This window comes from Pelodiscus sinensis, chromosome 13 (genome assembly GCF_052426305.1).
Source record: "Pelodiscus sinensis isolate ZL-2025 chromosome 13, ASM5242630v1, whole genome shotgun sequence".
Lineage (NCBI taxonomy): Eukaryota > Metazoa > Chordata > Testudines > Trionychidae > Pelodiscus > Pelodiscus sinensis.
In genome coordinates, this window is record NC_143064.1 from 4,815,020 (window position 1) to 4,832,794 (window position 17,775).

At 43.5% G+C, this 17,775-nt stretch overlaps 1 long non-coding RNA gene across 1 annotated transcript; it reads right to left on the reverse strand.

The window, feature by feature from the left end:
* Positions 1 to 364: 364 nt before the first annotated feature.
* LOC142831263 (uncharacterized) lies at positions 365 to 4,500 on the reverse strand. Its single transcript, XR_012906962.2, has 2 exons — positions 4,350 to 4,500; positions 365 to 1,596 (listed from the first exon to the last, which is right to left on the reverse strand). It is a non-coding gene; the product is annotated as an uncharacterized LOC142831263 (long non-coding RNA).
* Between the last annotated feature and the right edge of the window lie 13,275 nt (positions 4,501 to 17,775).

Sequence of the window (17,775 nt, forward strand, 5' to 3'; positions counted from 1 at the left end):
GCGGGAAAACTCACCACCACATCTATGACTCTCCCCACAAAGGCAGAACATTGATTAATACAGTGAAAGACAGCATCTGTCCTGTCTCTCCTTCTTTGGGGTCTGACTTTTTTTTTTGGGGGGGGGGGGAGAAGAGAAGAGAGAAGCACCAGGACTTGTCCCAATTTGGAATCCCTTGAAGTACCACCAGGAGCTCAGTCTCCAGAAAGTTGCCTCCCTCCAGACTAAGAGCATCTAGGTTGCTGCAGCAGAGAGGAGGTGGCACCAAACTGAAGCTTAAAGGCCAACCAAGGGGGCCCTCCATTTTCTTCACTGTCTGCTGCAGCAGCCCCACTTGAAAGAGGTTTGGTTAAAGACAAACAACTTGTTTAAATTCACTTTATTGAGAATTCCACTACACTGCCATTTAGTCAGTATTCATCCCGCACTTCGTTCTTCACATTACAGGTGCACCCCGGACAGCTCTAACTGCATGCCATTTTCTACAGTGCATCCGCGACAGATTGCTGGGAGACCTGTCACCCGCCCCCCTCCAAGCCTTCCTTTCAAGGTAATGAACCCAAACCCATTTTAGACAAAAATTACTACAATTTTCACACGGTTACATTTGGGTACTGACAAAAACGACATTGTCAGCGATGAAGGTCCTGCGGTTTACAGATGGATACCGTGCAATTTTTCTCCTGCTAAACTAATCAAAATTGCATCGTGATCCACCCGACAACAGCAAAACAAAGCTTGCCATGCAGGCAACTTTTCAGCAACAGAACTGACGACAAGTCCTTCTTTCCTCCACAGGCCGGGACAAGTGCAATACTCTGCACATAGCTACAAGTAATGCAACAAATCCCCACCCATGGAGAAACCAGCCTTCTTCAGTGTCTTCAGACAAGTGTTCAGAAGCCTAGGCCTCACAACCGAATGAATGCAACCACAGTCAGTTTTGCATGGATTTGCACAGCATTTGAAATAAGCTGGAATGCAATCCTGCAAAACTGGCTGTAGTCAGCACGATCTTTTCATGCTAGCAACTGGCCAAGATGCATTTTATCTGGCAGTACTATAAGTGCCCACATTACAGTAGATCCAATTCAAAGACTACCTGCACTATGAGCACTTTGACACTGCTAGGACAAAAATCAGTTTTATTTCCTTTGTAAGAACTGCAGAGAAGGCCCCCTAGGTTTTATGACAGGCTATTTTAATGGCTAAATATAACACAGAAAACGAACAAACTTTTCCCCAAGATGTGCAGTCAGCAGCTTGTGCCAGAAGGAGCATTTAGGGCAGTAGATTCTAAGCTACTTCACTAACTGCACTAGATGCACCTTAGCACAAGGAACACTTGCATAGCAGCTATGAAGTAGCAAAGCAGGCTTGATTATGGTGACAACTGTGTCCTACCAGGATGTGGGATTCAATTGCCATTGTAATGCTAGAAGTGCTACCACTGCAGTAGATCCCAAAATGCTACCTGCACTGTAAGCACTTTTGCACAACTGAAGGCCCCTGCACCAGGCTTGGGTCTTCTTTTCTCAGCAGTGAAGAGGAGGTAGAAACTAGTTTCGGTATTAACGCCGCATTCAGCACAAATACCTGCCAAAAGAAAGAACAGAACATTAACACCATGCACTGGAAATATATACATTAAGAGTGTATTCACAGGAGATCTTAGGTGTAACTTACTACACTGAATCCTAAACTCAGGAATCCTTTTTCTATTGCTCAGCCAAGCACGGGTTTTGAGCAAAAGTCAAGGTCCCCAGTAAAGTTTACCCAGGTCGTTTAGCAAGAGTTTAGTGAAGCTGGCTTCAAAATTAAGCTAAAATAAAAAGCCCATCATATAGCTTGCTTTGATTAAAAAAAAAAACAGGTGATGTTCTCCTAAGTATTCTGGCCCACCTACACGTCCATGTCACCTGATACTTTACTGATATTTACTTTAATTTGACCAAGTTAATAATTGTTTCCAAGCAGCTTGAACAAAATTCTGCCATGTGATTTCATTCATTGTCAGAAGTTACAGGACTACATCTGTTGCTAATTACAACTGATTAGAATTCGGGGAGGATCCCTCAACTATTCTGTAATTTAAGATTCACACTTGTTTTGGCTTTAACACTCAAAAGTTTCTGTTGTGCACCTTTTATTATTACTCGGAGGGAACCTAAAGAACAAGATACCCTGAGATCTGGTTTACCCAAGATCCTCTAGATACAGCATATGGCAGATATGTTCAGTTGTGAGTAGATTTTGCCATTAAGAACTATAACAGAGGAAGTCTTACCAGAAACATAATGGCCGTCTAACCATTACTGGTCAGTTTCCTCCATTATGCATAGAAAGGAAAAATATCCCCCCCCCCCCTCGGGCATTATCTCCCCCTTAGCCATTCTGCCTCTCCCATTTCCAAAGGCTCCGAGAAGCGGGTATCTTGCCATAAGTGTTATCTCATGGCAGACTGACCATCTGCTTGGCGGGGGAGGGGGAGGATGAGAGATTATTCAGCATTATTCCATTTGTGTAAAGACCACTCAATCGAGCTGGGTGCATCCACAAACCAATACAATCCTAAACAAAATACACACTATATAAGCATGTCTGAGCTTATTTCACAAACCCACAGATATCTATTTATTCTGGCTAAAGGTTAGCCAGGGTGTAGTGCTGCCTGCAGTTAATTAATAAAAAAAAAAAACACCACACAGTGGTTCTGGTTAACATGGACTAAAACGAATCCCTTCCTGTAGCTGTGGATTCGGTTTATGACTAGAGGCACATTTACACACAGATCCCTTGCATCGAAACAGAGCTACTCACCATGTTCCACCAGCAACATTAAAAAGAAACGTAAAATTCTAACCCAGTATTGACCCGAATGCAAAAAAGTTGCCTCCACATTTTAGTTTCCCCCCTTTTGTGTTCCCCCCCACAAGTTCGCTGCAAAGTTGGAATCGCTATTAGTTAGCTCCAACACGGCCTGCAGTTTCACAATCACGAAGGGGTTAATCCCCATACCCCCCCCCCCCCAAAAAGGGGGAGAGAATATTCTTCCATGCTGCATCCTTTCCATCTCTGCAACCCCCCCCCCCCCCCCCTCACGGGGCAACCTGGCTCCTCGAGTTCAAGATAATCGCCCCCCCCCCCCCAAAAAAAAGTTGCAGAAAATGTAAAAAAAAATCTTGCAAAGTGCCCCCCCCCCCCCCGGACCGCGCTCGGAGCCAGACCGCGCCCCCCCATCCCCGCCGATCGAGCTCAGCTCGCCAACTTGCCTCGCGCCCGGCCCCGGGCGGCGGGGGGGGGGGGGGGGGAGAAGGATCCCCCGGGCTGCCCCCCCCCCCCGGTACGGGCAGCGCGAGCCCGGCCGCCGCCGCGCGCCCCCACCACGTGCAGCCCGGCCCCGCGGGGGCGGCGCGCTCCGGCCCGCGTGCTGCGGCGATTAAAGAGAAAGGGGCAAAGCAGGCTGGGAAGTGGAGTCCCCCATTCAAAGTCCCAAAAACGCGCCAAGCAGCGCCCCGCCCCCCCGGGCCCGCACCCCCCCCCCGGCTCCATGTGTTGCACGCGGGGGGGGGGGGGTTCCTGCATTTCCACCGCCGGTCGGACCCCCCCCCCCCCCGGGAAAGTTTTGCAGCGGGGAGAAGTTCGGCCCCGCAGTGCACGTGGGGGGGGGGGTTAGCCCGCCCCCGCCCTTTGTCCGCACACGTGACACCGCGCCCCGCGTGGAGCGCCCCCCCCCCAGCCGCGCGGTCGGCTCCCCGCGTGGGGACTACAAGCTCCGCCGGGCCCCGCGGCGCGGCCCATGCGCACTGCGCGGCGCCCCCGCGCCAGGCCCGGGGCAGGCAGAAGGGGCTGCAGCCCGGGCGCCATGTGCTCGCTCCCCCCCCCCCCGGCCTGCAGGGAGCGCGGGGCGCAGCCCCACGCGGGACACGCCCGTGGGCCGCCGCGCGCTCCCCCGGGCCCAGGGCGCCGCGCGCGGCGGAGGCCCCCGCGCGCTGCCCCCCCCCCCCCCGCTATTGTTACTGCGGCCGCTCGCCGCCATGTGAGCCCCGACGTGCTGCCCGCGGGGACCGAGACCCGCACCCCCCCCCCCACGCCGGGCGCCTCGGCCAGCCCGGGACACGCCGCGCCGGGGGGGGGGAGGCGAGCCCACTCCCACTCCCACAGGTGGGTCTGCAGCCGCCTGCACCCGAGGGGGCTCCCAGCGCAACTGCACCCCGCAAATCCCTGCCCGCGACCCCCTGCAGGGCTGCACGGATCGCACCCGCGAGCCGGCCGGCCGGGGGCGAGAGCGGAGCCCCGCGCCACCAGGCCCCGCGGCTTTGCGCCCCCCAGCAAGATAAACGCGTTACCTCGTAGCTCGAGCAAAAAACCTGGAATAAAAGGGTTTACGAAAGTGGCGCGAAGACAATATCATGTGATCCCAGCCCAGGGCGTCTCCTTCCCCTTTACCAACCAGCCAAAAAGAAGAGCGAGGAATAAAGGGGGGGAGCACATCCGCTCCCCCCCCCTCCACAATTAGCATAATTAATTGTGTCCTGCAGCTGCAGCCAAAACTACCAGGCCAATGGGAGCAAACAGAACCTCCTCCTCCTCCTCTCTCCCCACTTCTGCCCTGCCTGCCTCGCATTTTTTTCTAAAAGACACATTACTCTGATTTGGAAACGGTTCCAATCTTGCTTCCTCCACAATAAATCAATAAAGTAAATGCAAAGACCGCCTCGAGCTTCTGCGCAGTTTAATGGTGGAGTGTATCAGGAGAACGGGAGGGGGGAGTGTTTGAACAGCTTCAATGCTTGTTTCCCGATCGAAATCAGTGTGTATTTTATATACATTTGCTGCTTTCATGAGTAATGCGGGTAGAGGGGGCGGGCTACACTGAACTGCACAAGTTTGGAAAGATCTGAGGAGTAGGCATGGTCAGGCTCAGAACTTCCCTCTCGCAATGAATTGGAACAATACCCGGTCCACACGCAGCTCCTTCATTTGATCTGGCAAGGCTAGCAGGCAGGAGAAATGCATGCATGTATTAACACATTGAATCACTTCATTCGATCCCATGCGAATGGCTTTCTGCTCCCATGGAGTTCTGCCTAGTCCGGATTAAATCATCAGAATCAAAACGTGGGATGGGAGGGAGGCAAGGTTTGGACCATGAAGTTTAGAGAAAATGATAGGTCGCGCTTTTTTTTTTTCCACCCTGAAATATGTTAAACACAAGGAAAGGGTCGGCCAAAGATTTCGGGAATCGAAAAATAGAACAAAGCGATTCTCCACAAAAATGTGTTCAGAATAACTAACAGCCCAAAGTCAAGCACGTGATCTCCTCATGCTTTAAAAAACGTGTGGTCATGCTGAGGCTAAAAGCTAAGAGCTTGTGACCCCTCAACCCTTCTCCCCTCCCCCAGGCCACAGCCCAGAGCTCCCACCAGGCTCCAGCCAGCTCCCTGAATTGTTGCAGGGACAATACTTTTTAGGCACTCAGAGAAATAAAGCACCAACTGGCAGCCCCCATGTCACATCACACACGTCTAAAACAGGTTGCACACAATCAAACTATATTTGTGTTTGTGAGCACTTGATCCCACAGAGCCCCAGATGTTATATAATTAACATTTTATCTCTGCTGATAATTGCTTTCCAAATTAATACCTGAATTTCCTATAAGAATCTGTTTAAATGGAATCCTTTTATGTAATAAGGACCGTTAAACTTTGAATGCTTCATAGAGTAGAAGAATCCCTTTTATCCTTTGTTATAAGGTATTTCTATATCTGACAGCAAATTATCTGGAGTGTAGATTCTGTAAACTTTTATCTGAATCTGTTTCTAACTTTACAAGAATGATCAAGAAAGTGCTAATTGTGCCTTGCTAGAAGCAACAATTTAAAGAGGATTAGATGTAATCACCTTTAAAAATATCAATAAATAATTAACAATTTCACCCAGTTAGAGAACCCTTCCATTTGCTCCAGAAATAATATTAGGTGCTTCATTTAACCCTAATCATTGGTATCTTAACTTAGAACAAAAACGTCCCTATGGAAACCAGAGAGCAATCTATCAGTGTTATGTTGGTTACACAACTAGAAAAGAGCTTTTGTTCAGCTTGTATTTACTACTATTTAATTTCTTTTTAAAATTCTGGAGCCAAGTTCTTTTACATTTTAACTGAGTTTTGCAGAGCTTCTCTACACTTCAGCATGTGTGTGTGAGGCCTAAAACAAAACAAGCATATCAAAGCACTCCCTGAACAAGATGGGAGGGCTCTCTACAAGTATTAGTATTTCAGATGCTATTTTGTTATTTAAGCCAGAAACAGCAAATTATGTCTTTGTTACCAGTGGAAATGCTTTAAAAATCATTCCTTCTAACACATACGTCATGTAGATACTAACAATTCATTATCCACTCATTTTGAACTGCAAACTTATTTGTACAACACAGAGTAGCATACTGAATTTGGCTTTTTTATAACAAGCTAAAAATACGGTTATGAAAAGCCAAATACACAGTGATTAACTGATTAAAGTCAATCATTTAACACAAACCCATGGGCATATTTATTTGTTATTGTAGGAGTACATCAACATAAATAGAGTAATACATAAATACAAACATGCAAAATATGAACATATCACCAAAATCATGAATTAATGAGTGTGTTCAACAAATTTATTCTAGAAAGCGTCTATAAATTAAATATAGATTATAACCTGAATCATTGTAACTAGGTCATATATTTTTTAAAAACTTGTATCGGGTAAATACTGTTAAGTAGGACATAAACCACAGAGAAAGTATCCAATGAAAGTATTTCTTTTTATAAAATGCACAGAAATAGCATGTTGCATATACGCTAGTTTAATATCCTGACATTATTTTCTGTTGCTCTCATAATGCGATTCTTCTTGCAAGTCACACACAAAAAAGAAAATAATGTGAAAGAACAACAGTTTTTTCACAATACTGAAAAAGGATTATGCATCTCTAGTTTCTGTCAGTTCAAAAGTTATACTTTCAACAAACACAGACTAGAGACAGTGGAATAAATCCATATAAAAGTGTTGCACAGACAGAGTTAAATGATATTAACATTATTTTACATCCTTTGCTAAACTTTTTAAGTTTTAGTATATCAGAATGGAATCCACAGGTATTGCAAATTTATCAAATACTAAAAAAAATGTAACAATCACAGAAAATGTCTGTGAAGATTATTTGTCCAATAAAACTATTCAGGCTGTATAAAAGAAGAAAGTTATGCACTTTGTGGGGTGCCTTTTGAAATGAACATATGATTTATCGATTATTGCAAACAAAAGTGAGATTAGTAAAACATTATTTACCATCATAACATTTTGTTCTAAATGAAGAGAACAATTGTGAAGACTGAGGCATTTGTTTGCATACATGGTGGTATGTTTACTTGTGAATATATCAGGATTAATTATTTTCCTTGTACCAGATATGCAGAAACTGGACATTTTATGTAATTTAGCTCTATACCTACACAAACGCAGGGAACAAAAGAGGGCATTACTTTTTTCAGTGCTCTTTTTTCTTTTCAGTGTTACAGATAGTTTCCTATGTTCTGTCTCAGATTGGTTACTGATTCATAGCCTAACTGCTAGGTTCAATATTCCACTGGAGTGTCTCCTCTACTTCTCTTTCCTTCACGAATTAAGACTATGCCTGACCTTTATCATGCTCAGGAATGCTCAGTGCTGAACTATCCAGAAATACAAAAGAAAATAATTGGAAACTAGAAACAATTTAATTAGGTGGGATTAATATCTGTGACTAGGGAAATCATCTTTCAAAACAACTTACACTAAGATATATATCTGTTCTGATAAGAAGAGGCTATGTTTTGGAATCTACTTTGCTTCTTAAAACTCTAAGAATATTTACAAGTTACACAAAGGATTTCTTCTAAAATTTTAGAACTAACACATAAAAGCAATGCCTAGAAAACCAGATTATTTTACAGTCATGTCTGCAGTCTTTCAGATTTTACTCTACTTTTGGAAGGAGAGTCTCCAGCAAGGGGCATCTAACCACAAAAAGCAAAATAAAAAAAAAAAACCTGTTGGAATTGCTACTTTAACCATTGTCCACAAAACATGGCCATACATATATAAAACACAATCCTGGTCCTGTGAAGATTTACCCATGATTAACATTTCCAAACCGGGAGTAGTCACATTGAAGTCCAAACAGCCAGGGTTTCACCCACAACACTTAATAAATTTAAGTATGTGTGTAAGACTTGACAGGATTGGGGCCCAAGAGAGTAACATCACATTCAGTTGCAACTGATTAAGAATCAAATAACTTTTCCCCTTTCAAGCACAGGGTAAAAACAAATATTTTGGGATTATAATTCAAAATTTTCTTTAAATGTCAATTAAAAATGAAATCTATTAAACCATGTTTAGACTTTTGATCAATTTGACATATTAAAATATATTTTGTATATTATCTGTGAAATACTGAAAGAATTTACATTTTAATTTTTGCATTACAGATTTTAAATTTATACGTGTCCATTAATTGCTAATTTATTATTCATCTGTTCTAGCTTTCTCTGTAGACCAAACTATTTAATATAGCAAAAATTAGTGATAAAATGATATACTACTAACATACAGAGTTCCCTTGAATTTTTACAAAGTGAATTACCGTATTAACTTTCTAAGGAACATTAAAATCTTTATTCTCCTAAATATAATTAATCTAAATGCAAATGATCTTTATTTTAATTGAAAAACAAATTAAATGTATACATAGGAGCTTAGAATTCATTTCTGGTTTTAGGCTGAATTTTTATACTATTGATTATATGTTATGTAGTATAACACTTGATACTATATGATATGCCTTAAAGCATTTTCACATATTAATTTTAGTCATTGTTTTAAAAGAACTCTTTGGAAAATTTACTATGTGCATGTGTATGAAAGCAAAATTGAAATGGAAGGCATGAAAACACTATTTGTTCCTTTTTATAGCTTGCAGAACATCACTCAACAGAGTTAGAAATCTGCCTACAGCTCTCTGTAATTCTGAGTTTTATTCTGTATTCTATATTCTTTTCTAGGAGTTTCTGTACCTCTCTTTCATAGATATTTGGTCGTTTATAGGGGCTGATTCTGCAAGGCACTGAATACACTTAATTCCCACTGACTTGGGGAGGAGGGGGGGAGAGAATTGAAGGACCTGAGACCCACACAGAATTAAGACCTGTGAGGTAATTACTATCATTTAAAAGCTAAATCTTGCACAGAGGTTTTTGAATGGCCTGAGTGAAGGGACTATTACTCTCTTGATTAAATTACTCATATTGTCTTTGCAGGATAGGGCTCTATTGAACTTCTATGCTTAGAAATACATCCCAGGGAGAACAGATCCTGAATTCCTTGAAGATCCAAATACCCCGCTGACACCAGTTAGAATTTTGGATGCACAAGGAATGCAGCATCAGGTCTTATGTTTTCTCTTTTGGATTCTGAAGAGATCAGCTGATGTCTCCGTTTTAAATACATTTTCATAATTTATTTTTCTACTTTACAGACTACGGCACCTCTCCAAATTACAGGCTCATTTATGCATTCTATAGCATCTCATGGTTTGAGAATTATTTTTCTTATAAAAAGGCTTTTTTGTTTGTTTTATGTCCTGACCCGCAGAAGAGTTCTGTCTGAGCTCCAGTGCTTGTCTCTCACCAGTAGAAGTAGGTCCAATAAAAGATATTACCTCACCCACCCCGCCTGCCTAATATCCTGGAACCAACATGGCTACAACAACACTGCATATAATAACTAATAGTCTATTATATGGATACTTTCCTCAAGTATTGCTTCTGAATGATAGCTCCCTATTTTGTAACAATATACAGTATTTACTCAGGTGCGGAAACTAATTTTGGTGTTTAATGGTGCATGTTCTGGTTTTTCTTTAGGTTTTGTATAAATCTCTAAATACATATATCCATGTTGTAAGAACGTGTTTTGGGGTTAGAGATGGGAACTATTCCAAATAATAATCAAAACGTCTAAATGAACTGGATACTCAGGCTTTTAAAGCTGTAATTTACTTAAATGAGGGCTATATAATGTGGGAAAACTCTATTTCTTGAGTAGCAATAATGCTTTCCCTAAAAGCAAACTGCAATACAAAGCCAGACTCTGGGAGAGCCTTGCTCCTCCAAACACTTAAACACAGGCTGTGTCTACACTGCACCCCTTTTCCGGAAAAGGGATGCAGATTAGACACATCGTTATTGCAAATGAAGCGGGGATTTAAATATCCCCCGCTTCGTTTGTATTAACATGGCTGCCGCTTTTTTCCGGCTCGGGGCTTTGCCGGAAAAAAGCGCCAGTCTAGACAGGGATCTTTCGGAAAATAAAGCCTTTTCCGAAAGATCCATTATTCCTCTTAAAATCAGGAATAAGGGATCTTTCGGAAAAGGCTTTATTTTCCGAAAGATCCCCGTCTAGACTGGTGCTTTTTTCTGGCAAAGCCCCGAGCCGGAAAAAAGCGGCAGCCATTTTTATGCTAATGAAGCGGGGGAGATTTAAATCCCCGCTTCATTTGCAATAACGATGTGTCTAATCTGCATCCCTTTTCCGGAAAAGGGGTGCCGTGTAGACACAGCCACAGAGTTAACTCTGCATCCGTGAGTTGCCCCACAGACTACACAGCATACTTCGTGTTTGCAGCATTAGGAAAGATATGTTGGTTCCAGTCCAGTGCAGATTTATGAAAGTGCTTAACTTTGAATTGATGTCAATGGGACTAACCGGAAGGACTCACAGTGCTAAAGTTAAGCACATGCACAAGGGTTTGCAGTATCAGGCTTCTACATGCAAAATGTCAGGCCGTCTTCCATAAAGAGCGACGTGTGAGAGATGACTCGGTAAGTTTGTATAGATGGCAAGTAGGTACTCGTAGATGGAGCATACGGCACATGGAGCATTTCTGTGGACATCAGAGCTCGTTCTCCACAAAGCACTGAGCATCTCAAGGGCAGAGGAGGCACACCTCCTACAAGGAGATGTGCAATGGAGCCACATAGCCATCAGTACATACATTCAGCAGATTCTACAAATCAGTCATGTAGGACAAGATCTTCACCTTGGCCTCTTTACACCTGGTCAGAGAGACAGAGCCCTTAAAGCCCCATAGCTGGCCAGCAGAGGCGAGCATTGCTTTGGGGCAGATATTAAAAGACAGCTACGAGGCTGCCCTCCAATGGTCCCATTTGCAAGTCCCAGCATAAGAGGCATGTTGGGGGGTATAAGGGATGAGTTGCAAGGGGGCAAGCATTTAATGCACCTAGATTTTGGTCAGTGCTTGGCTCATAGGGCAGCCATAGCAATCAGAGCCTCCATGGCTATTGACATTTCACCAGGACTGCAAGAAAATGGGTTGAAATTATCCAATGCCCTCCCTTTGGGCTTAGAGGCATAGCACAGAATCTCAACATTAGCGTTCTACAACGCTACCTTTCAGCAGACGTGCTGTCTATGCTCCAGTAAAGAGATGACACGTGTACAGTTTGTCACATTTTTAGATGTCCACAAATAAAGGATGAGTCTGATTTCCACCCTAGAGCCATGCTGCTATGAAAATCTTATTATAACCAATGTGTGGACTGTCACTGTCAGGACCCTGGTCCTGGATCCAGGCTTAGACAGCAGCCTTAGCTGCTGCACCACAGTGATGCACAGAACTGGTACCTCTGACCCCCCAGCCTTGGTGCTAAAGGTGCCTGATTGGATGGACAAACAACACTCTCGCTGAGCACCTGGAGAACAGAATGGTCTGAGAAGGAAGAGGATGCTGTCTGAGCAACAGACCAGTACCTGTGATTGCTCCCCACATTCTCCTGCCTTGCTGTCTCGCCTGCTCTTGCTCCCTGGATCTTCTGGCTACTGAGACCTGTGAGAGCTCAGATCATTGCCTTGAACTGTCTCTGAAACAGATTGACCTGCCAGCTACCCAACCACCTGTGCACACTTGACTACTTGTTCTGGATTGTACCCTAGTCTGCCTGGGCCCCCAGGCATTACATTAGTACAATGAAGAACAGGAACATTTTATCTGAATCTTCTGAAAAAGTCCTTTCTTTGCATAAGAAAAGTTCACAGCGTTAGCCCAACACAGCCTGGACATGGAGCTGGAAACTGACCTCCCAAGATTCCAATTTATTTTGTTAGTGGAAATGGTCACCTTCTGGAACAGAAGAGGCTGCTTTGTTTTTCTGTGTAAAATGGCACAATCTCTAATTTAGGAAAGCAGGTTGAAATGATGCTACCTGTAGAAGTTGTCTCAAGAGATGGGAACTGCAGAGGTGGGTTTAAAAGTCTCGTGCTATGCCAAAGCAGCAAGCACAGCGACGTGCGTCATTAAGAACAAAGTGTAACGCATTCCAACCATTGGGTGACGTTCAGATTTTGTTTTCCTGAGTGAATATCTCAGGAGAAAACATTTGAGATGAAAGCTCTGGGGCCGAAAGGTTCCCATGAAGCTGGGGAACATGGAACTCTGTGAATTATATGGGTGCTGGAATACATACTCCAACCTGTGAACATGCTGCAGTACTGTTGTATAGCACCTCAGCGGCAGACTATTGTCTGCTATTGTCTGGAACAGAGGAAACAGCTCCTCTGGATCGCCTTGGTAGGTGTCCTCAACCACTACAGGCAGCCCCCGGGTTACGTACAAGATAGGGACTGTCGGTTTGTTCTTAAGTTGAATTTGTATGTAAGTCGGAACTGGTACATATTGTAGGGGAAACTCTAGCCAAACATTTCTCCAGAGCTCAGTTTTATTCTCCCACACCTCACTTCCCTCAGGGTATGTCTACACTACCCTCCTAGTTCGAACTAGGAGGGTAATGTATGCGTACCGCACTTGCTAATGAAGCCCGGGATTTGAATTTCCCGGGCTTCATTAGCATAAGCGGGGAGCCGCCATTTTTAAATCCCCGCTGCTTCGAACCCCGTGCAGCGCGGCTACACGGGGCTCGAACTAGGTAGTTCGGACTAGGGTGCCTATTCCGAACTACCGGTACACCTCGTTTCACGAGGAGTAACGGTAGTTCGGAATAGGAACCTAGTCCGAACTACCTAGTTCGAGCCCCGTGTAGCCGCGCTGCACGGGGTTCGAAGCAGCGGGGATTTAAAAATGGCGGCTCCCCGCTTATGCTAATGAAGCCCGGGAAATTTAAATCCCGGGCTTCATTAGCAAGTGCGGTATGCATACATTACCCCGCTAGTTCGAACTAGCGGGGTAGTGTAGACATACCCTCAGTCCTTTATTCTCAAGCTGAGGTGTCTGCTGAGAAAAGCCGCTCCGCGTCTCCCTGGTCTGCTGGGGGGGGGCGCTAGCTTCGCGTCTCCCTGGTCTGCTGGGGGGGGGCGCTAGCTCCGCGTCTCCCTGGTCTGCTGGGGGGGGGGGCGCTAGCTTTGCGTCTCCCTGGTCTGCTGGGGTGGGGGGCGCTAGCTTCGCGTCTCCCTGGTCTGCTGGGGGGGGCGCTAGCTTCGCGTCTCCCTGGTCTGCTGGGGGGGGCGCTAGCTCCGCGTCTCCCTGGTCTGCTGGGGGGGGGGGGCGCTAGCTTCGCATCTCCCTGGTCTGCTGGGGGGGGAAGCAGCTAGTGCGGGGTTGCCTCACCCCGTTTGTAAGTAGGGATCCGATGTAAGTCGGATCCATGTAACCCGGGGACTGCCTGTAGTGCCATATAAATTCAGATTCAGTGCACCACTGTGGTCTGTGCTAATCTGTTCAGGGTTGGCGTAGACTCCTCCCGTTCAACGTTCAGACACAGGAGCAGCGGGTTTGCAGAACTTTGGGAGATTCCCAGAATGGGTCCAAGTCCCTCCCATCCAACACCTGCCTAAGGCTCTGGGATGGAGTTTGGGTACTGGATGCCGGCTCTGGACTGAGCCAGGGGATTGGGATTCAGGAGGGGCTACAGGATGTGGGAGGGAATTTAGGTGCAGAAGAGGTGAGAGGTCGGACTGTGGGAGGGAGTTTGGGTGTGGGAGAGGGTTTGGGGTGCAGGCTCAAGTACAGAGTTTGGGGCCTGGGTGCAAGCTCTGGGCTGGGGCAGGAGGTGGAGGTGCAGAAAGGGGGTGTAGGGAGGGGGTGAGGAGTGCAGGCTGTGGGAGGGAGTTTGGGGGCAGGAGGGATGTGGTTCTTATCTGTGGCAGAACCCTGCCTCCTCTGGCAGCAGCTCCTAGGTGGGGAGTCTAGGGGTCTCGGTATGCTGTTACCTGCTGACACCACCCGCATTGTTCCCATTGGCCGCAGAGGTGCTCAGGGCAGGAGCAGTGGGTGGAGACACATATACCCCTACCCAAGGGACGCAGGGACATGCTGGCAGCTGCATACAGAGTGAGAGCAAGTAGAAACCTGATTTAGACCCACTGAGCTGCTGGAACCAAGAGGCCCCAGGACCTTTAAATTGTCTGGGGTAGGCAGGCGAGGCCAGGGGAGAGACCCGGCCCCGAACTTGGTTGGAGCCAGGCCCCCAGCCTGGAATATTCCTGGAGCCTGGGAACCATGGGACCATATAACTTGCTACCCCTGTTCAGAGGCAAGATCAGAACTACTTCCATCAGATGGGCAGACTGGTTACCATCACTCCCTGCACAGTCCTATCCCGAGACTCTAGTTGTGAAGATCGTCTTGGGCAGCTCCTCAGTGCTTGTATGAATGTCATTACTTTTTGTACTAATCAACCTACCTCTCTTATTTTAAAAGTTCTAAATACTTGTATGTTATACAAATAGGACTGGATTTTATTTGGATAAAAAAAGTAGCTTTTAAGTGATAAACTTCAAAGACTATACAAATTCAAATGATTGTTAAAGATGGGTTCTACTGTACAGTCTATTAAATTTGTTTCCGCTCCTAGTTGAAAATAAATAGATGTGGCTTGCCAAAGCTAAGTAGCAAATAACATATGGAAGTTGTCAAACTTTGCAAAAATGGTTTAAAAACATTTGATTATTACAGTTCAATCACTAAAAAAAAGCAGATATGTAGTATAAAATATTTTTGTAAACATCAGATTTTGCCCTCTTAAACTTCAGTGGATAAAGCACTAGATAAACATTATTCCTTATATTCCTGACATGCATCTGACGAAGTGGGTCTTTGCCCACGAAAGCTTATGCTCCTACACTTCAGTTAGTCTATAAGGTGCCACAGGACTCCTCGTAGATTATTCCTTATGTATGAATTCCTTAGAAGCAGTGATGTTATTTATTGGGAGTTATTACTTCCTAGAATTAATACATCAACTCACAAGTTTTAAGATGATGTACTTCTCTTAAGTACTGTAGCTAGTGAAGAAATGTCATATGTGAATAGTTTTTGCTTAGAATCGCCTCAAAACTCTGGACCAGTCCTGCAAACACTTTAAATACACAAGTAACTTTTTGTAGGTGAGTAAAGATGGGACTCATCATGTGAATAAAGTTAATCTCATTGAGTAAGTGCTTGCAGCTTTGAGATTTAAGTGTGTAATTTATGAGGGTTTCCGAAACTTCAAACTTCAATAAATAAACATCTATAAAAGGTCTGTGTATATAACTTTCTATATTCCAGCAACTACAGGGTAATTTCTAGCAGTACTGAGTTTCAAAAACGTGATCATGCCTTGTAAACGTTTTCATGCCTTGTAAAAATAAAGCGAAAGATTTGTTGACTTCTGTCTTTTACAGGATTCAGACAGAAGAATGTTAGTTTAGTATTACAGGGGTGACCCAAACTGAAAATGTCATACATTCTGAAAAATACTTAACTATAAGCACCAAACTTTACTCTTAGAAAATATGCCATGTTCTAATATTTCAGTTAATTGGCAACATTTTATGTTTCCTTCCAAGCAATCATGAGATGGAGCTTAAGAGAATCAAGAGACATAATTTAAAATGAAATACATTACATTTAGCAAATTACCGTTACTGTTGATTTTGAATGCCTCATAAAATGTTTTCACTTACTTAAAGATAATGTCAGCATCGATTATTAGGAATGAAATCATACTTATCATAGTTGTGAATAAGAAGAAGTTTTATAGCAAATCATAAGATTGTATGGATCCTACACTGATGTGAAACTCCAGCTGGAATATATATTATACAAAACCAACTCCTCACCATTTCAGTAAAGAAATGCTTTTGAGGTATCTTGTGGCTAGGCACAGGGTCACGACCTAGGTCTTGAGAAGCTTGAGTTAGTAGATGTTAGGTCTTTGTTTACCATGGACTTAGACATTTGGTATTATTAAGAATCTGTGGCTTATGAGGACATTCTATTTATCTTACCAGTCTTTTTTGATGGAAATGCCTGAATTTTCTTGGAAACAGGGATTTTATTGTGGATTCTGGGTGCCCCTTGGAGAGGCTTATTTTTCTGGACAATAGTTTTCCTTAGTGTCACCACCCTTTTGATTTCCCAGTGGTCACAGGGTTCCAAGGTCATGCAGAGTGCATCCTTTTGTCATAATGAACCTGGAATTATATATAAAAAGGCACCAAACATTTTCATTAGTGATTAAAAATATATTTACAGTCATGTATCTCTATATTCAAATTTTACTGATTTGAATAAAAATCTGAAAAAAGGGAAAGGTGTGAAGTTTTTAAGGTAAACCGCAAGAATACAATTAGAATAGTTATCCCTTAAAAATCCCCAAGTGTGTTCCTATTTAAAAGTGAATGGAGAATTTTGAAACAAGACTTTCTAAATAAACTTCTGTATCATTTAAAAGTTCAGTGTAATCAGTTATACCGTATCTTAAACATATTTGCAATGTAAATATTGAAACAATGTGCCTTTCTTTTTTTTGTTTTTTCTTCTTTTGTTTTTTTCCAAAAAAGTTAAATAACACTACTTCTTTTAAATCCTTGTTGCTGGGTATCTGAAGTAGAAACAGCTGATCATTGCTGTGGCTGACTGCATTTTATGAAGATGCTTCATTTGCCTAGAAGATGAATGGCTTCTCTCATCACTGATGGGAAAGAGCAGAACTCTATAAAGGTTGAACACCCAGTGAAATTAATAAGAATTTTAACTTGAAAATTTCCCTTAAGATTTGCTTGTGTTTGCAGTTTCCTTTTGACCTCAGTAGCATCAACTCTTGATTAAATGTGAGAAAACTGTGTCATCCTTCAGGAATATTTCTATTCTTTATCTTTTCCTTACCCTTTCAAGCAAGATTACATAGAATTCTCTATAAACTTTTTCCTCTTTTTAGATGGGAAGTATATAAAATCTACTCAACACTATCTGAAAAGATGGCTAGTAAGGGGCAAGCACAGTTTTTCTTTTATACATTTTTGCCTACCAAACCAGATTGAAGTGGCCAGTTGCTCAATAGGTCATTTATGGGTATCATTACTAAGTATTCATTAATCATGAGAACTTCATGTTATTTCTTGGACTCTCCATATTATTTCTTCTGTTTCCCATAATAAATTCAAACAGTTTTGTAAAATGCAGAATGGATTGCCAAAAATATGCCATTCCATGATCTGCAAAAGAAGAATCACTGCCATCAGAAATACAAAAAAATCCTCTTTCCAGGGCAGTACTATGGATTTCTCTTTTAAACTTGTTTCTGCACAAATGGCCAAAAATTACAACAGAATTTATAGGTGTATTTTGCAATGTCTTTTCCTTATTGTTGTTCCTCAGAAATAAAAATAAAATGGCCATGCATTATTTTTTATGACTCAATGTTATCTAAAGGGAAACTGT